General features: G+C 47.4%; 1 pseudogene; it reads left to right on the top strand.

Annotated features, from left to right (window-relative positions):
• The first annotated feature begins 5,296 nt into the window (after positions 1–5,296).
• The window catches only part of LOC147684435 (uncharacterized), a 28,039-nt pseudogene continuing 13,449 nt past the window's right edge, over positions 5,297–19,886 (top strand).

Genomic DNA, 19,886 nt, shown 5'->3' with positions numbered 1-19,886 from the left:
TTGTATATGCTTATTTGTTTTTAATATCCCTGTTCCAAGAATAAAGGGATACCGGGAACAGCCTGAGGATTTTGATTCTGCAAAGACCCCTCGGCTTATTCTTCCAAGCGCTCCCTGAGATACGATTTAGCCCACCCAGTCTTTCAGGGGACTGAGCGACCCGATGATGAAGTAGGATACCACTAGGGTGTGTGAGGGTAGTTAAAACAAAAAGGAATTTTTCCTTCCCCACTACCCAGTGGAGAATATTTAGGTCACTTCACGAATTAATTTCCTCAGGGTTATTACGTGTTATCTCAAACTAGAGTAGGGTACCATCTGTGATTCAGTGGATTCAATGCAGCCAGTTTGGTTGTTGCTTTCTGGCAAGTCTTCTCTATGTGGTTTCTCCAGCTGAGTTTGGAGTCCAGAGTCACCCCTAGGTAGGAGCTGTTGGTTTGCCATTTAATCTCCTCTCCATTGAGGAGGATCTCTGGATGCTTCCTGTTCAGCTTTCTGGCGAATAATGTTTCTGTGGTTTTGCTTCTGTTCAGGGTTATCTGCCAGTCGCCGTACCATTCGGAGAGTCTGATGAGCCTTGTCTTGAGGTTCTTAGCCACTTCTTCTTCGCTGAAGGATTTGAAGATGACTGCAACATCATCGGCGTAAAGAGCAAGATCTGTTTTCTTTAAGTCTGTGGGGATATCGTTTGTAAACAGATTAAAGAGGAAAGGTCCAAGAATTGATCCCTGAGGCACTCCAGCAAGAATAAGGCGTGATGTTGAGCATTCTTTTTGTACCGCCACATGAAAGGTCTGTTCTGGCAAGTAGCTAGTCAGCAATTTAACCAGTTATCTTGGAAACGGGAGCTTGATAAGCTTGTAAAGCAGTCCCTCGTGCCATACTTGGTCGAATGCTTTGACTACATCCAGAAAGACTACTCGAGGAGACTTATGGATGTTGAATCCATGGCTAATGATGTCCACAACTCTGAGAAGTTTGTGATTTGTTGAGTGGTCTTTCCGTAACTCAAATTTTCTTTGGAGAGCAGGTTTTCACTCGATGCAAAGTCGGTGAGACAAGTGAGAATAACTTTTTCGAAGAGCTTAGATAGGCCTGATGGCAGACTTATAGGGCGGTAGTTTTCAGCATCTCGTAGTGGGTTCTCCCAGCCTTGAGAATAACGATGACTCTTGCTTATTTCCAGGCATTAGGGAAGTACTGGTGTTGCATACACACATTGAAGATCGCAGCAAGACGATCCACTGCTGCATCTGGGAGCATCTTGATGGCTTTGTTGGCTATTCTGTCCTTTCCTGGAGCCCTGCTGTTTTTCTGTGTCTTTGCCAGGGCCAGTAATTCGTCAGTTGAGCATTCCGCAATGGTTGCAGCTTTTGTTTCCGGCGGGTGCTCGAGGTGGCGCTTGGTGACCTCTTGCTCAACTTCTGCTGCCAGTTTGCTTGCCTGGTTAGGCCTAAAGGATGCCTCCAGCGTGTCAGCAAAGACCTTAGCTTTGTCCCTGTTGCTGCATGCCAGGTGTGTCTTTCCTTGTATTGGTGGGTTTGGTTCCTTCTTTCCAGTCAAGCGTCGGGTAATTTTCCAGAGAGAGTAGTCCGAGTCCTTCAAGCTAGCTGTAGCTGCTTCCCCGGTTTTACCTCTGTGTTGGCTTATTTGCATCTTCAGCTGTCTTGTCAGCTCGTTGTACTTCTTCAGCAGGTCAGGTGTGCGATACCTTTGCCACTGTCTCCGGGCTCTATTCTTGTCAGCTATTGACTGCTTGATGCCGCTCTGGAGGTCGTAGATGGAGCAGCATTGAAGTTTCTCCTGGGGAACACTGCGTTCAATAGCAGTGTGGACTACAGCTGTGAAGTGGTGAACCGCTTGGTCAATGTCTTCAATGCAGCGTAAGGGACCAGGGACCAGTGTTTCCTCCTAGCTTTTCTTGTATTGGCTCCAGTCTGCCTTCTTGAAGTTGTGCTTGGTGCCTTGTTGTTGATTTTCAATCACGTCTCCAACTGTGATCAATACTGGGTTGTGATTGGACGTCAGTGCTGTCAAAGTCTCCAGCTCCATAGGCTAGAACAGATTCTTCATGATGACTAAGTCCATTATACCGTGCAGTACCTGTGTAGTGTGTTGGGCGAGTTGGGCCGGCCACTACAGAGTCCCTCTTCCTTGAGTGGGCAAGTAGAGCGTGTCCTTTCCTGTTTGCAGTGAGAGAGTTCCAGCCCTGGTGCATGACATTAAGGTTCCCTCTAATTAATGTTGGGATGTTAAATGTAAAAAATGTAAATTGATACTTGTATAGCGCACTACTCACCCGCAATCGTCTCAAGGCGCTTGTACGAATACCGCTGTGGAACCCGTCCTGGCTTTCCCTGTGAGGCGTCCACTCCTGGGCACCCCCAGGGTGAAGGCCAGGCATCCTTAGCGTTGTGGGGGCCGTTGTGGAGATTAAGAAAGCTGTTGCCCATAGTTGCAGAGTGGGACTCCATGACTGGAATAGGCACCGAGGCGAGAATTATCAGGTCCGTGGAATTTTGAGCCCAAGACCCGCCGAGGCGGGGAATTGAACCCTGGTCCCGGGCTAGACCTCTGCATCAGGGTCTGCCGCTCTAACCATTGAGCCACACTTCTGGGGTCCAGTAAGGCATCTAGGTCCTTTGGGTGTAGCTGTTCTGGGGGTGAGTAGGCGGCAATCAACCGTAGGTGGCCTGCTGATATCTGTATACCAGTTTCTTCAATACTCCCCACAGGTGGTGCTTCACCTTTGTGCTGACAATCACTGCTGCTCCTCTGCCCTTGGCTCCAGTAGGGTGATCTGTGCGGTGTTTCCTTTTAGATGGGTCTCGGAAATAAGAGCTATACTCACATCCTTAGTTTCCATCAGGTGTAGGAGTTCAGTGGTTTTCTTCTGAATGCTGTTGGCATTCCACATCAAGAAGAGGGAGTTTCTTTTAGGTTTGGCTGCCATGGTGGTTGTTTTCTTCAGTGTGGAAAAGTCTAGTGATGAGGTTTGCCACCGTTGTCACCACAGGGTGGATGTTCATGGCTGCGACTACTTTTGCAATGTTTACAATGAGTTCCTGCCAGTTGATGGCTGTGCCTACTTCACAGGATGATGCTGGGGCAGCTGTTGTTGATGGGCTGTCTTGCTTGGGTCTTGTAACCTTTGCATATGTCCTTCCATCCACACATGCTTCACTATGGCTGTTGATTGGAGTGCAGGTTGGGATCCTGGTTGGCAATCCGGGATTGTGGGTGTTTGCCTTCCTTTGACCCTGCTCCATTGCTGGTGAGTGTCGAGAATCCTTTTGTGGTTGGGGGAGTTGCTTGTGTGGTTCGTCCTTTTTTGCTTTCTGCAGGTAGGGACAGCCGTGATAGCTTGCCGGGTGGTTTCCTGTGCAATTTACACATATCACTGGTTCGGTTTCTCTGTTCCTGGTGCATTTGTTGGAGGTGTGATCGCCTCCACAGCGTACACACCTTGGCTTCTGGTAGCAGATTGCAGAGGTGTGCTCCAAGCATTAGCAGTTGTACCACATGACTGGGCCCCGTTTACCCCTGGGCGCTTTTGTGGTGACAGTGCAGCTGCAGAGCCTTGTGACTGCTCAGAGAACAGGGGAAATTTCTGCGTGATATTTTTAACTGGGAGTCCACGTTCCGCTAAATCCTGAGTGATGTGCCCAAGGGATGCGTTTACTGGGAGAACCTGTATTACGAAGAGCTGGGCTTTTGCAGTTGTCATTAAGAAGGTGTGTTATATTCTATTTTCTGGTCCATGAGTATGCTGGTGGTTCTCTGGTGTGGTGAGCATGATCTTGGCATGATCCTGCCAGGGTTTGATTGTGAAAGTGGAAGTGCAGTGTTCCTACAGTAGCCCCACAAGGTCCTTGTAAGTGGGCAGGTTCTTTATGATGATGGGAGGGATCCTCAGTCGCTTTGTAGGACCTGAGGACGTTCCCACTCCTGGTTGCTCGTGGTCTTGAGGGTTGGCATCGCCGTCCTGGGCATTTTGAAGAACCTGAAAGCAGTTTGCGGTTGCAATTGCAGCACATCTGGGAGGTGCGCAGCCAAGCTTTGTGGCTTTTTCCGGTGGGTTTGGGCACGAGTCGCGTCCTCTTTTTGACTTTGTGTGCCATTCCATGTTGTTTTCGGTGTTGCTGGGGTGAGCCATGGCGTCTACATCCATCGTTGATGCTTGGTGGGGCTGGAGTGGAGCTCCTTGGGCAGATACTTTAGCTCAGATACTTTGTCTCAGATATTTTAGCACAGATGCTGCTACGGTCGCTGTCCCTTCAGCCTGTCTGGTGGTCCTAGCTGGCCGTAGAGTCTATTGGAGGCCCTTCCCCATAGGTATCCTTCCCCCTCAGCTCAGCCTTGCTCTGTGCAAGCCATAGAATGAAGACCCAGCCTTGGTTTCCAGTTACTCAGGGGATGGACTCTCAGCTCTTCACCACCGTGGCACGCAGCCTGGCCCCGGTTAAGCCAGGGAAACGCAGGCCCAGCACCTAAAAGGAACGGGGAGAGAGAGCGGAGCAGAGGGAAAGTCGTGATCGGAGCGAGTCCCAGCTCTCCGACTCCTCCTAATCATGTATCAGAGCACCTGTACTTCAACTCAAAATTGTCTTTGTTGAAGAGGCAACTTCAAAGAACTCCTTTCACATGTAACACAACTCCTTTCAACCCAGCTCTGGCTCCAGACATCAGTGGGGGTAAATCAGCATTTTGTGTGAGGGCAGGACACAGCCTATACAACTGCAAAGTACGCCCGCCTCCCTCTCTCCCAGTCCAGGAAGGCTGTCAGTGTGAAGATGCACCAAGCCTCTCCTGTGTGATGGCTGTCTGGAAAGTGTGCACAAAGTGTAACTGTCACTCTGCCCTAGACGTGGATTGGAGTCAAGCTGCAAAGCACGTAAGAGTTATGAGCAGAGAGAAATGCCCACTTTCTAAAAGTGACCTAGCAACAACATGCATGCCAATACTGATACTTGATTAACACATATTGTGGCTCCCGTATACCTGGTGCCCGTATTCAAGTGTGACCCCCACTTCTCATGGAGTTAACCATTTGTCAAATGTTGGGAAGTAGAGATTGAATGACTGCAACTACCTTAATGCCCTGTTTCTGTAACAGAAATGAAGATGCAATAGTGATTTTGCCCATTCTCACTTGTCTGCAAAGTTACAACTGATGTTCATTTCTCATGGAGTGAGCAATCTACATACAATGCTCTGACATGTCTGCTTACTTAACTTGATGTTGTCGTGGTCGCCTCAACTGAAGCTATTGACGGCATGAGTGACACCATACAAAATGCGTACCTCAAACATTGGTAAGGCATTAAGCTAAATACGCTGATTAGAAGTGGCAGGTGACCCATTGACTCTGCACTGCTCACATGATGACTAATGCTAAATATACAACCAAGTTGTGTGTTCACCTAAATTGTTCGCAACTAGGCCTTGGAATGGTCAAATACACATGTTTCACTCTGCTGGTTCAAATGTTTGTGAAATGTCACGTTCACTCATTAATCCAAAATGCAACATATCAACACATCAAAGGAGCTGCTCAATTCTACTACATGTATTGAATGTCTCCAAATATGAATCCAAATATCTTGTTAACCAGATTCCCCAGGATATAGCGGCATGGATTTGCAAATTTAGCGGCACAAAAATGGAAATTTAGCGTCACAAATATGGAAATTTAGCGGCAATTTTTCCTACAACAAACACAGATATCTTCGTTTTTTTAGATATTTAACAACATGAAGCTATATATATTTGGTTTCTTTTCAATGTAGACACTTTGGGGCAGATTTACAAGCCCCTTGCGCTGCTTTTACGCCGCCGTTGCGTCACTTTTGTGACGCAGCTGCGGCGCAAAAGATGCACCATGGTGCGGGGTATTTACAACGTGACGCATCTCCCAGATGCGTCACGTTGCAAAGCCCTGCGCCAGAAGAGGCGTACCATCGCAGGTCAGTTTGTGTCTTGCAATAGCTTAGAGCTTGGTGCCACTGTAGCTGCTGCACTAATGATGGCTATACCTTTCGCCCCTTTTATTAGTAAGCACGTTAAATAATACAGTGTATTTTGAACACGACCTGATATCCCACCGGATGCCCGTTCGACAGACCTAAACACTAGAGAAAGAGCAGTCAAAACCGCCAAGTGGTTGTTGGTTCTGTGTGAAGCCGACGGCCACTTGTTAAACAGTAGCGAACTGCATGTTGGTACCTGTAGTTTCGTTGCAAAATGTCAGCCTGCAAATCGTCGCCGATTTAAAAGCGGGGACTGGTTGAAGTTGCCACCCATGACATGGGGCCACTTGACGCCCGTGTTAAATTTCTCACCTCTAGGATTTTGCCCATGGCTCACTCCCAGGGGGAAACGGTCTGCAATAGGTGAGCTCAACCCTCTGACTTCATCCCTTGTTCAGCGCGCCTCTGCAGATACCCCGTCCCGTGTGCGCCTCAGCTCTCTCGGCTGAGCGGTTCTGTCTGTTTATCTTGAGGTACAGACATCTCTGCATGGCGCTACGTCTCCAAGCCCGCGAAGCATTCCATCAGGGTGACACACAGGCAGCTCGCGCCAGCATGCTTCTCTAAGGCAAACACTTCCTTGTTCGAATGCTCCATGAATGGTGTGGGCAGACAGGCGAGGCAGTGAAGGCTGGGCGTGGCGTGGAAAACTCAGCACTGGATGTCTTTGGCTGCTACCCCAATTCACAGGTGATAGCCACATAAAGCAGACCCCCCAGGATATAGCGGCTTTTGTAAAAATGCCCCGATTTCTACAAAAGTGCCGATTTCGCGGGCACTTTTGTAAAAATCGCAGCATTTTTGCAAAAGTGCCGATTTCGCGGCAAATCGCGAAATCTCGATATCCTGGAGGGTCTGGCTAACAAGTTCTTTACCACAGAAATATATCACAATAGTAATCTCTACCTATTTTGATTTTCCTAAGTCTCTACTTACTGTGACACAAAACATTTGGATGTGGATTCCACACTTAAACCAATAACAATGTTCTCAATTTTACAACAGGTCGATCCGGCACATCACCTGGGCTGGGCTTGGCCACCAAACAGACTCCGACTCCACCCCCAGATGAAGCCCTCAGTGATGACAACACTCCTGGATGTGGATGACAGTCCTGGCCCATCTGGTCAGCCTGGGCAGACGGCAACAGTAAGTCTCACTGTGCCAACACCAACACATCCCACCCCAGCTGCAACACCTTAGTCCACCCCAGTCCCCCCAACCTGAGTACCTAGCATGGTCCCTACCATCTTGTGCCCCCCAGGTGTGGATTCTGAGGTGAGAATCATCAGCCCATTCACAGAGGAAGCAGGACCCAGTGGGAGAGGGCACCCCAGGCCAAGGGCACAGGCGTGTGGGGACAGGGGTCATGGGAGGGGTACTGTGGGACGACAGAGTGAGGCCACTGGGGCCACTCACACCCAGGTCACTATCGACCAAGTCTTGGCAGTCTATCATGAGTCCCAAGACGTGATGGACAGAGTATTGACGGTAATCCAGAAGATGAAGCAGCTGCTGCGGAACATACACCAGGAGCTGGCCACCCACAACTCCAACATATGCTCCATAATTGGGGTGCTGCAGAAAATCAACACAACCCTGGGCAGGGATTTTCCACCGCCATCTACCTCTTCCTGTGGTCCAACTACATCTGGGCCAGTTACATTTGCGGCAGCCACAGGAAGGGAGGCCCTGCCAAAGGAAGACACGCCTCCAGACACCCCTGTCCCTGCAGCTCATGACCCCTTCCCCATGTTCGCAAGCGGTAACGTCCATGGAAAAATCCAGGAGTTGGGGATGGCAAGACGCCCGCCCCTCCCATCAAGAAACCTCAACCCTAATTTCCGCCAATGTGTGTAACACATTCACGCTGTGAACTATTTCTGGACACTTTTCTCTTTCTGATGGGAGTAGTATGTTGGACTTTGAACTTCAGGCAAGTTGGCATCTACAACTATGGTTTCGTTCACCATGACTGACTATTTCACTTTTTTCTGTTTGTTTTTGGACAATGTATCTCTTCACCTTTACCACTTTAATAAATACACAAGTCACAAACTCATTGTCTGCTGTCGTAAATCTCCAAATCTAGCAATGCATAAATGTGCTCCTATGTGAATGTTACAATGCCAAAACAAGCTACTTGTGTAAGCATGGACATGTTGCTGCTCCACTGACCGCCGTGTTCTTCCCTGGACCTTATTGACGTAGACTTCTCCAGGCGTAATTGGACTCCCCAGCTGTACAAACAACAATGGACAGTTGGGATACGCTGAGTCTCCTAGATGCAAGACAGACATCCGCTCAACAATAAGTTACACAGTTTTTGCTCATACTACCTGACATCACCCACACAAAGTTAGGATAGATCAAACTTACCAACAAGCCAGGCCCTCGGGTATGGTGCTATTTCGCAGTATGAAGGAACCATAGGCTGATCCTGGGAACCGCGCACCGACGTTTGAGATACACAAATCAGGTAAGCAGACCACTTGCACGTTGATAGAATGGAAGAGCTTCCTGTTACGGTAAACTTGTTCCCTGGCTTGCGGTGGGACTGAGGCAATATGGGTGCCATCACGGCTCTAACCACATGTGGGATGCGACCAAACCCATAGAAGTCAACGTTCACATTGGCTAAATCCTCACATATGGGGAACAACATGTAGTTGTCGATGTGTCTCATCACTGCTGAAATCACATCTTGTAGTACACCACTGCACATTTGTTGTGGCATACCACCAGATACTGTTTTTTTAGGAACCATAAAAAGTACATTAAAACAAACAATATATAAAAATTGGACGGCGGAAAGGGTTGTACCAAAATACAAAGTTTTCATAAATAAGAGATGCATTATGAGGTTAAAATCATACGGGGTTATTATACAGACTGTTGGTAAAGTGTGAGTGCATTAAAAGACAATGTAGTCATATTTACACCGATATTTTATACATGTTTTAAGAAAACCAGCTACACGTTTGGCAATAAATTCAGAGTCTAGGTATTGTAGAGCAAGGAAAGCGGGACGACAGGATCTCATACCCATAGATGACAATAGAGGGATAATCCAACGCTTTCGAGGTAATTCATAAAATCTGCAAAATAGCGTAACATGGATTGTGGATTGATCCGAAATATCATCACTTGGGCACTTAGTAATAGATTTTGACCAATCTTGCTTTTTCGGAAAGGAAACAATACGAAAGAAAATATTAAAACGAAACCGGGTCAACAGATATTTTTCATATGCATTTAGGTGATATTTCAAGTAGGGTTGAATGCCTAAGGCAGATTGAACACTTGGGATCTGGATATTGGAAGTCTTGGTAATTTCTTCGGATATGCGGAGCTCCCTCATATGTGATAAGCATAACATTTTTAGTTTTTTTCTTGAAATGCTTGACAGGGTTGAGGGCTCAAAGAAATACATGGTCATATTTATATCCTTAAAAAAGTTACTCACATAGGCCAGCCAGGGGATTTTTGTCCAGTTGGCCAGGCCCAGGCAGTCCATAATGAGTGAGCGGGTCAAATTACACTGCTCCGTGGTCCAAACTCGGTGCCATAAGAGAATGGGCTGGGTTTTGATGTTATCCGTGATGTAATCCATACCCAGCTCAATACTGCCACAGAATATTGAAAGGAACCTGTGCCCAGAAAATGCAATACTGCCAAAAGTCTCACAATCGGTGGGATGAGTGCTTTAAGGAAGGAGATCAGGCTCCAACTGATGACAGAAATCCTGCATTGTTTGCCTGTTTAAACAAAACTTCTTGATGACAACCATTTCTTACATGGTCTGAAGGTCTGGGAATGGGCGGTACACTGGAGGCTGTTGTCTCCTCCTTCTCCCAAGGTACCTATGTGAGGAGTTAAAACAATTTAGAACATTGGTCAGTGTAACTATGTGAGTAAGCCAAAAGTAATGTGACAAAACATAACTGCTTCAGAAAGCATGGCACATAATTCACATATTTTGCTCCGTTCGGCTCCATCCTTTCCTTCCCACGGGCTAGAACGTACCTCTGAGCCTCTGAGTGAAAACGTGCACCATTTTGTGGTCCCTACATAGGACAATCGTGCGATGGATTGTGGAGCACTGTACATTGTGTAGCTAACATCACCATTGTACAATACCACTCTATTGGGTTTCTTTTTGGCTACAGTAACTTTAGACGTGTAATTGGTGGATAGCTCTGTGCTTGCTCGCGTGTGGGAGGTGCAAGTCCCTCCCTAAGCCCTTAGCTAACCCTACCTGAACCATCGCTTCTGGGCTCAAACAAAGGGTGATAAGAAAGATGCATTTTCGTACATCTGACCCAGTATCTCATGTTCTAAGGAAAAGTGTTAAAGAAATACACTTTGTTTAATGTTGAGGAGCCCGTATCATTTCCAACATGATGCTTGTTGAATGATTACCAAATATATTCAGGTCTCGGCTCTGCCCAGGCTTTTTGGAGACAGAGCGGACCGTATTAATTTATTGGCTCGCCACCTCTGCAGATGGAAGAGAGAGGCACGAGGTAGACTGGTGTCTGGATCATTAACAGTGTCTTTGGACCCCTGTGGTAATTTATTTCACAAATTAAGGACTGCTTATGCTTCCAAAGGCGAGGTGACACCTCTATATAGGGGCACTGCCAGCGCTTGGATACTGTTGAGGTGTTTTGATGGCGCTTTATTTAACACTAACTGGGCAGTGGCATTGACCCCAATCAAGGTCAGGACAAGAGGTCATGGGGGAAGAGGTCCGGGGCCTCCCCCCTGTGAAAGATTCCCCTTGCACGTGCCCTGGTGTCTGTGCTCCTATCTCTCTCGTTCACGCGCACCTCCTGGTGAGCATTGCTGTTCGCCCCTCCATGACGTCAGCTTGCACTAATTAAAACATTGCGGCAGGGGCGGGTTGTTTCCTGCGATAACCGTTGTGAGGCAGGGTCGACACCCCCAAAATGAGAGTCAAGTGACTGCTGACAGCGAGGGGGGGGGGGGGGCGTGAGGGGGTGACAGCATGCCGGTCCTTCTACCTGTAAAAGAGCGGGAAACACATCCCCAACACGCCAACAAGGTGTCGAACACATGTCTGCTGAAAGCTGTGAGGAAATCTCTGTCACAGCATCAGTTTACACCCCGCCCACCCCTCGCAACTATTAATATATACCACTACAGTGACGTCTCTTGCATTTAGGGTTGCCACCTTTCCAAAAGAAAAATACCAGCCATTTGTTGTAGTTTTAAGAGCGTGCAAAGGCCTGGAGATTATACTGAAGAAAGGGCTGTAAATAAACTGAAATATATTCATTTGTAACATGACTTTCCTGAATGTATTTATTTATCAGTCAGAGATCGTTCTCTCAGCTCTAGAACACATTTAAAAGTGCTTTATATTTATATTTGTTATTAAATATGTAGAGATAAGGTCTACAGATGCTGGCTTTCGGTGATTTTGCTTATGCTTGTGCCAGCAAGACATTCAAATACCGGTGGTGCCGGTAGTAACCTGGCCAGGTGGCAACCCAGCTCGCATTAAGAAACCGTCCTATTCCTTAACTCATAACGGCTGTCTGTATGAGTGCCACTGAGCCCCACCTGCTAACACTTGCTCAAATTAAGCACTGCTTTGAATCCAACTCAGAGCATGATTGGTGTTGGACGCCTGTCCAGCTCTGCCCAAAAAGTGACATAGACAAGGTCCTTGCTCCCAGGACAAGATGGAGCGCTGGAGCTGTGCTTTACCTGCAGGGTTTGTTTGGTACCCCACCCAAAGTCTATCGCTAGGCTGGCAAACTGCCTGTCTGTGTACTCGGCTGCATTACAAGATCCTTGCATAGGAGGCAGCCTCTGTCCTGCCATCCAGCCAGCAGTTTTAAAGAAGCATTAGAAATGCAATAGGTCTTGCATTTTTTTGAGTTAGAGCTATTGGCATAGCTCAGGCGTGCAACGGCCATTGAGTTCAAAGGTCTTTAGCCACCCCGTCGTGTGTGGCAGCCCGGGTTGAAACAGCTTCCTGGGCACACACACAGCTGCACCTGAGTACTTCACAGGTCTTTAAAAGACCATCTGCTTGTTAATGAGGCTTTGTTTTTCACCCCTTCTTAGAGTCCCTGCAGCTCCACTCTGCCTATTGCTGGAAGAATTAGCCCCCCCCCCCCCCCGAAATTTTTTCTGAGCCCCCCTCCCCCCCTGAAATTGGGCTCTAGTTGCGCCTCTGCCATAGCTCAACAGCTACCAGACAGAAATTGCCACTTTGCAGGTGCTGAACAGAGCGCTGCTCCGTGAAACGGCCTGAAAGCCTAAAATGATGTTGATATCCTACAAAATAAAAAGGCAAATCCGGATGACCAGGAGAAACAGCGGGAGATATGGGATGGCCAACGCAAGCAAACAATGAGTGAAATCACCTGGGCGTGGCCCAAGGACGCAAAGGCAGAATAATCAGACCCAATGCACCAATAAAAACACCATATTTCTAAATGGCACGACAACAAACAAATGGCAATTCATGGGCACGACAAAAGCCGATAGAGGAGATAACAACAGGTCTTGCAGACAGCGCATGCTGCTGCCTAGGCTGGACCTAAAAAGCATCATTACACAGCCAGCACTGACTGCAACACTGCACTTTGGAAAACATTTCTCACTTTCAGCCATGCTGTACAGCTGCGCTACCGGCAACATGGCTAAAAACATGACAAAGGCAGTGCTTGCATGCCAGGCGTGCTTTTTCTGTCACCTCCTGCAGGTTCAACAGCTGTGGTTGTGGGGCGGCAGGGAAGTGGGGGGGCAGGACAGATAGAGCTGCAGCATGGCCCCATCTAACCCCCTCCAGGGACGCCGGTGTTTGCATGATAACTCATATGTCAAACAAACTTTTAGGGTGTGTAAAATAATAACATACATCACCTCGCATCCAGCTTGGCCGCCCCCAGCGGGGAGTTTGGCTGTTCGCTCCCAGGGTAAAGAGCCAGGGAGGACGCTTTCCTGCAGGCAGTAAGATTTTGTCCCGTGACCCTGGGCTGTGGTAGCCATGTTTTAGAGATGCTTTGGTGCTGGGAATACGAGCCCAATACTGACCATATGGTCAGTGCCTTCCATCACAGCAAGCAGGACCCGATTGTAGATCTCAATGACTCCCTCTTTCTTTCTTTCTTTCTTTCTTTTTCCCCTCTCTCTCTTCCTTTCACCCCTCTCTCTCTTTCTTTCTTTTGTTCCTTCTTTCTTTATTTTTCTCTCTTTCTCCTCTCTCTCTCTTTCTTTCTCCTCTCTCTCTCTTTCTTTCTATCTCCCTTTCATTTATTTCATCTTTCTTTCTTCCTTTCTCTCTCTCTTTCTTTCTTTCTTTCTTTCTTTCTTTCTTTCTTTCTTTCTTTCTTTTTCTTTCTTTCTTTCTTTCTTTCTTTCTTCCTTCCTTCCTTTCTTTCTTTCTTTCTTCCTTTCTTTCTTTCTTCCTTTCTTCCTTTCTTTCTTTCTTTCTTCCTTTCTTTCTTTCTTCCTTCCTTTCTTTCTTTCTTTCTTTCTTTCTTTCTTTCTTTCTTTCTTCCTTCCTTCCTTTCTTTCTTTCTTTCTTCCTTTCTTTCTTTCTTTCTTTATTTCTTCCTTCCTTTCTTTCTTTCTTTCTTTCTTTCTTTCTTTCTTTCTTTCTTTCTTTCTTTCTTCCTTTCTTTCTTCCTTTCTTTCTTTCTTCCTTCCTTTCTTTCTTTCTTTCTTTCTTCCTTCCTTCCTTCCTTTCTTTCTTTCTTCCTTCCTTTCTTTCTTTCTTCCTTCCTTTCTTTCTTTCTTTCTTTCTTCCTTCCTTCCTTTCTTTCTTTCTTTCTTCCTTTCTTTCTTTCTTCCTTCCTTTCTTTCTTTCTTTCTTCCTTTCTCTCTCTCTTTCTTTCTTTCTTTCTTTCTTTCTTTCTTTCTTTCTTTCTTTCTTTCTTTCTTTCTTTCTTTCTTTCTTTCTCCCTCTCTCTCTCTTTCTTTCTCCTCCTCTCTCCGTCTCTCTCTCCCTCTTTCTTTCTCCCTCTCTCTCCCTGTATCTCTCCCTTTCTCTTTCTTCTCCCTCTCTCTCCCTGTATCTATCCCTTTCTCTTTCTTCTCCCTCTATTTCTTTCTCTCTTTCGCTTTCTCTCTCTCTCTTTCTCCCTTTCTCCCTCTCTCTCTTTCATCCCCCCATCTGGTCCTTCAAGTTGTGACTGCTAATGAGCCCTGGATCCCATTGGCACCAGTGAGAGGACCTGGTAGGCTGATTTGCTCAGGGGGACAGGTTTAGCCCTGGGGCTCGGCATGGAGTGGGCACCAGGGCAGCCCGGGGGGGCCCTGAGCCTGTCTCAGCCCTGTCTGCCCCAGTGATGCTCTCTCATTGCAGAAGAGATATTCACTCTGAGTGCCTTTGTGCACCCGCCTCCGAGCACAGGCCCAGAGCCCTTCACTGCTCCTATCCAAGGAGGAACAAAGACCATTTCTTACCCATCAATGTCATTTTTCAGGTCTCATTGTACGGTTTCTAAGCTGCCAGTTTTTCATCTGCAGAGTTAAGCTTCCTTCCCAGGTGGCAGTGTCACTCTGGTCCGAGATGAATCGTTTTCAAGATGCTTATTATGTGTGACAAAAAATCATAGAAAGTGCACAGGGTTTTAATGGGCATCAATTTACCTTAATGCTCGTGGTAGCGGAAGTGACATCACTCTTGTAGTTTCTGCTTATTGGATAGGGAAGGGGCAAGATTGATCACTGCAGAATGCAAGCATAGCTCTTATAAACGGGTGTACCCCCGGCCCTGCCGCTCCCTACATGCCCACTGGGACCAGGGGTAGTGGGGCAAGTGCCAGGGGTACCAACGCGGAAGACCGGGTAACTGCCACTAAATGAAAACTAGGGGTTAATGTGTGTACAACTACAGTACTACCACATATAAATGTATCAGTAACCTGGTAAGGTCAAGTTGTTGTGTTCCACATGCTTGCATACCTTTATAAACGACAAGGGTCTTGTCTTCACCCATTTTAACCAGACGATTCTTGCCGCGACTACTGAGAGGGTCTCTGCCTTTTAAACGGGTAATGCTTACCCTAGAAAACCATCAGTTGTTACTGAATTAATGTTTCTTGTTTCAGGTCTTTTTCTTTACTGTGTTGAAATGTTAGAGAACAAAGTAAAACTAACCCTGTCTCCCTCTCGCTTCTCTGTATCATTAATTTACTTTATCAATCTCAACCTACCTCTGGTGACCCAGTTTCCGCCATTCCCAGACCTATGATCCTTTCACAAATGGGGTCTCCATACAGTCTGGGGGCTTAGCTTCAGCTGCTGCAGGTCCAACATTCACAGCAAAGCTTACAGCCCTAACCCACCCCACCGAGACACCTTTGTGCACATCCAGAGCCTGCAGCGAAGACTAAACCCATTACCTCTGCAAATAAAACAACCAGACTTTTCTCTTAACACCCCCTGCTGCCTCTAATGGTGCGTCTCTCACCCATCCCTAGTTAAGACCCTCACCGATCTCCAAAACCTCTAAACCACTGACTCTAATGGAACCTAAAGCATCCTGGGAGTTGTATTTAAGCTGTTCCAGATCTAACCTCCACTCCTCAAACCGAGTCTGGTACCCAAGTACGTGCCCACCTTGATCCAACCAAAATATCCAAATCATTTTATAAAGCGTTCACCCGGTCCTGTCCAAAGCAGCTACACCACACGTGGCCCTGGATCTTTAAAGTTGACCTTGCCATGCCAACATCCAGACAAATATATATTCTAAAAGGTCCCCGCACTCCCGCCTTCTCCGACGGTCGAGCAATAGATGGTTTTCTCCCTACTTGAGTACCCCACTTTACCTCCACTGTCACATCCACCCTCCCTGATGTGTCTATACCTTCTCCCGTACATCCAGTCCCAAATCCCATCTCAATTTTCCACCTTTCACCTACCCCCTTCCTCTTTTTCAGCCTTCCACACTTCCACTTCTATATCCTCCTAGAATGCCCAAACCTCAGCCTGCCGACTCCTCATTTATAACGCACCCTAGCCGCCACCATCTGACTCTCCGCCTCTCCCAACCCCTTTCTTCCACCCATAGACTCTGCGTTTGCCTCAATCTTCTCTCTTCGGCTTGAGTGACCCCTTCCTGTGCCTCTTACTCCTACCCCTGCAGCCTCCAGCCATCACTCTACCCCACACTTCCACCTCCCTCATACCTCCAGCTCTCGTCCTTTCTCTCATGCACCCCTCCTGGCTCCTGCAGCCTCCCAGTCTTCTCCATCTCACGCTCACCTTGCCTGGTTTCTGTCTCCCTCACACACGCAGCTTTCTGCTCCTCAACCTAATCCCGTCATGTCACACCTCAACATGCTGGTTTACAAGGGCAACTCTACCTCCACTTCCTCTCATTTCAAACCAATCCCCTCTGCGATCACAATCCCAGTTTCAGCATCAAGTTCTACTCACCACCACTACTCATTACATGCAGACCTTTAAAAAAGAGCTGTGTCAATGTCTACAACCTTCAGCCAGAGTGGGACACTGACCTGCTTTTCATCACTGGAACTCAGCCAAGCAAGGACTGTGGACCAATCAATCCCTGCAGTCAGGGCCGGTGCGACTGGTGCGGCTGCACTGGGCGCTGACCTGTGGAGGGGGGCGCTGTGACCTCAGGGGGGCGCTGTGCTTAGCAATATCTTATGATACGAGAGATGAGGGGCACTTTTGCAGGTGGTAGTGAGAGAATCCGAGGAGGGGGTCAAGGGACATGGGAGTGCCAGAAGTGATTGTCGCACCGGGCACCACCAGCTCTAAAGCCAGCCCTGCGCTCAGTTACAAAGACTAAAGAGTTCCTTGAAACTGACTGAATTCCCAGCAGCACTAAAAACCTGCACCATGATTTCTCCGCCTCTGCACAGCTGATGAAAGCAAGGGTAGGTGATGTGGGCGGGCCGTACATACCATAAAACTGTTGATGAGGAACAGTAAATAACATTCATGTATTTCACCTCGAGGTTCTGAGTGACATCATCGACACCTTCAGCTTCTTGTTTGTTGCATATTTGGTGACCCTCAGATCCCTTTTGAAAAGCATCCCACTTATTCACTAGTACCTACCTATAATTCTATATGTGATAATCACCAAATAGATGAGTAGACATCCGTGTGTGTGCGAAGCATCTGTTCTGCCATTATTCCTTAACACTTAATGAGCAGAGGCAGCAACGTTGCTGCGCAGCGTTAATAACATGTTTACAAACCTGCCACTTCCCACCCGACACCTCCCGCTTGTCATTGTGCAATGGGTGCGCTGTTCGCACCCGCACTCGCAAACCAAGCGGCAGCACCGGTGCAAATGAGAATGCCAACCACCCTGTCAGTGGTATGTATAGGGTCGCCACCTGGCCAGGTTTGTACCAGCACCACCGGTATTTTGATGGCCTGGTTTTACAAACAGAAGCAACATCATCTAAAGCCGGTAATTTGGGTCTTTACCTTTACATACTTCAAACAGCAAATATAAATTGAAAGCACTTTTGAATTCATGTCTTTGACAAGCTTTATTAATGACCCCTGACTAATAATCAAAGTAAACAAAGACAGAAAAGTTGTTACAACTGAATACGTGAGATTTAGTTTCAATCCTATTTTGTATTTTGTATCACACCCCGGCCTTTGCAGACTCTTTAAAACAACAAATGGCCAATATTTTTCTTTTCCAAAGGTGCCAACCCTAGGTGTGACGGGCTATTTCAATATTGCATTGCAATGCACCTTTGCAAATTATGAGAGCCTTTTAAAATAATTGTTGCCTTTTGCTTATCGCCGGAATTGAGGGGCGCCTTTCTCCATGTGAAATCTTTCAGATGACCCCACCATCTGAACGAAACCTAAAGGCGCATAATTCCCCGTCGCTTTGTGCCTGAAAAGCTTTCTAACATGAAGCACAGTCGCCACCTACTGGCGATCGCGTGAATTTGCATGTCTGATTGAGCTTTCCTCAATCGCCCCACGGGTGTCTGCTGCAGGCAGGGTTAGGAAATCTTAGATTTAAAAGTGATTCAGACTGGTGGCGTCCCTTAGAGAATGGGTGTCCCTGCCTCATCTGTAACTGACCTCACCCCTGCAGCCCCCATGTGCCTCAGCCCTGGGACATAACTAAAGCCAGCAAGAACAGACACAGGCCTCTCAGCAAAAGGGCTGTTGTTCCTGTTTCCGTTTCCCATTTCACTCACTCACACTCCCTAGGAGTATTTGATTTTTCCAGAATATATTTATGTAGTTTTTTCATGTAACATCTTACATATGTACAGTGAGTGCATATTTGCGTAAGTTCAGGTTGTGGGTGGGTGTTTATAACGGGTTACGATTGAGAGCTGTGAAGTTCAAGCTGAAGGCGGTGTGAGTTTCTCACAGTGTCAGAGGGTACCGAAGGGATTCTGAATAAGTGCCCATCCAATGCTTGGCCTCTCCGCAGAGCGCATAGAGCAATGCTTTGTAGGCTGGGGGATGGGTTGGGAATGCTTTGTAGGCTGGGGGATAGGTTGGGGGTAGTGTAGCTACTGACGGATGAAAATAGGAAGAGATCCTTGGTGAGGTGAGTGGGGCTGGGGGTGGGTGGGGGTACTTTTGTGGGCTGTGGGGGTCGGGGTAGTTCTGTAGGCTGGGGGTTGGTCGGGGGTAGTTTTGTAGCCTGGGGGATTCGGGTAGTTTTCTGGGCTGGGGGTGAGTCGGGTAGTTTTCTGGCCTGGGGGAATCGGGCCAGGCTTCAGGGCTGGGGGGAATTGGGGCTAGTTTTCGGGGCTGGTCGGGTGGGGCTAGGTTTCAGGGCTGGGTGATGGGGCAAGTTTTCAGGGCTGGGTGGTTGGAGTAGTTTGTAGGGCTGGGGGAGTGTTGAGGTCGTTTTTTTAGTTGGGGGTTAGTGTATTAGGCCTCAGACCAGGGGGGGAATGGGTAGTCAGGGTAGTTTTTAGGGCTTAGGGGAGGGTGGGGCAGTTTTATGGGCTGGGTCAGGACTGGCCAGGGTCAGGGTAAAGAACAGGGATAAGGGTCAGCGTTTTAGGCATGGCATGGGGATAGGGAGGGGGTAGAGGTATTTGCACCTCAGGGCGGGAGGGAGGGCGAGAGTTAGCCATGCATACCCCTTTACCATGCATGCCTTTACCACGAGAATTTGTGATAAAGGCATGCGTGGTAGAGCAATGCACAGTTAAGACTCAGTTGTCATTCTGACCGTGTGGTCGAGGAATGAGGGGTTGTGGAACTCATTGTTCCATCATGCAACCATACAGACCTACTATTTTTAAAAATGATGTTGGTGCCGTCTGCATAGTTGTAACAGGTGGGTTTGAATGATGTAATCAGGTTAGGTAAGCGGGTTAGGTAGATGTTGAATACTAGAGGGGATATGATGGACCTCTGCGATAAAACAATGTGGTGTGTGAGAAGCTGACATGAAAGGTGCTACCAACACTAATTCACTGTCACAGCTGAAAGGCCAAAAATTCAGTGGGCGTTGGCTGAGCTCCCTTCATGCCTTTTGTTGGAAATTTAGTTACTGGTCGAGGTGGGTGAGACCCCACTCAAGCAGGAAACCCCACATTAACCTGGGCTTAACCCTCTGGTAGATTGGCACAAAGCAGTCAGGTGTAACTTGCGTATTTATGTAGTACTTCAAACAGTAATAAAGTGAAAACAACACATGGAAAATCCCACACCAATTTAGAAGCATAAAGTAAAATGTAACAAAGTATTTGACACAAAAACAACAAAAATCCAAATAGTAGAACCGGAAATATGCAATTTTAAAGATTTAAGTAAAAACTGTTCCTAAAAGCACAAAGTGCAACAGTGGTTATCTGCTAGCGCTAGACCGGGACAAAGTCTCAAGTTCAG

The sequence above is a fragment of the Lissotriton vulgaris genome, chromosome 10 (assembly GCF_964263255.1).
Source record: "Lissotriton vulgaris chromosome 10, aLisVul1.2, whole genome shotgun sequence".
Taxonomy (NCBI): domain Eukaryota; kingdom Metazoa; phylum Chordata; class Amphibia; order Caudata; family Salamandridae; genus Lissotriton; species Lissotriton vulgaris.
Note: the sequence above shows the minus strand (reverse complement) of the source record. Positions and strands in the feature narration are given on the sequence as shown.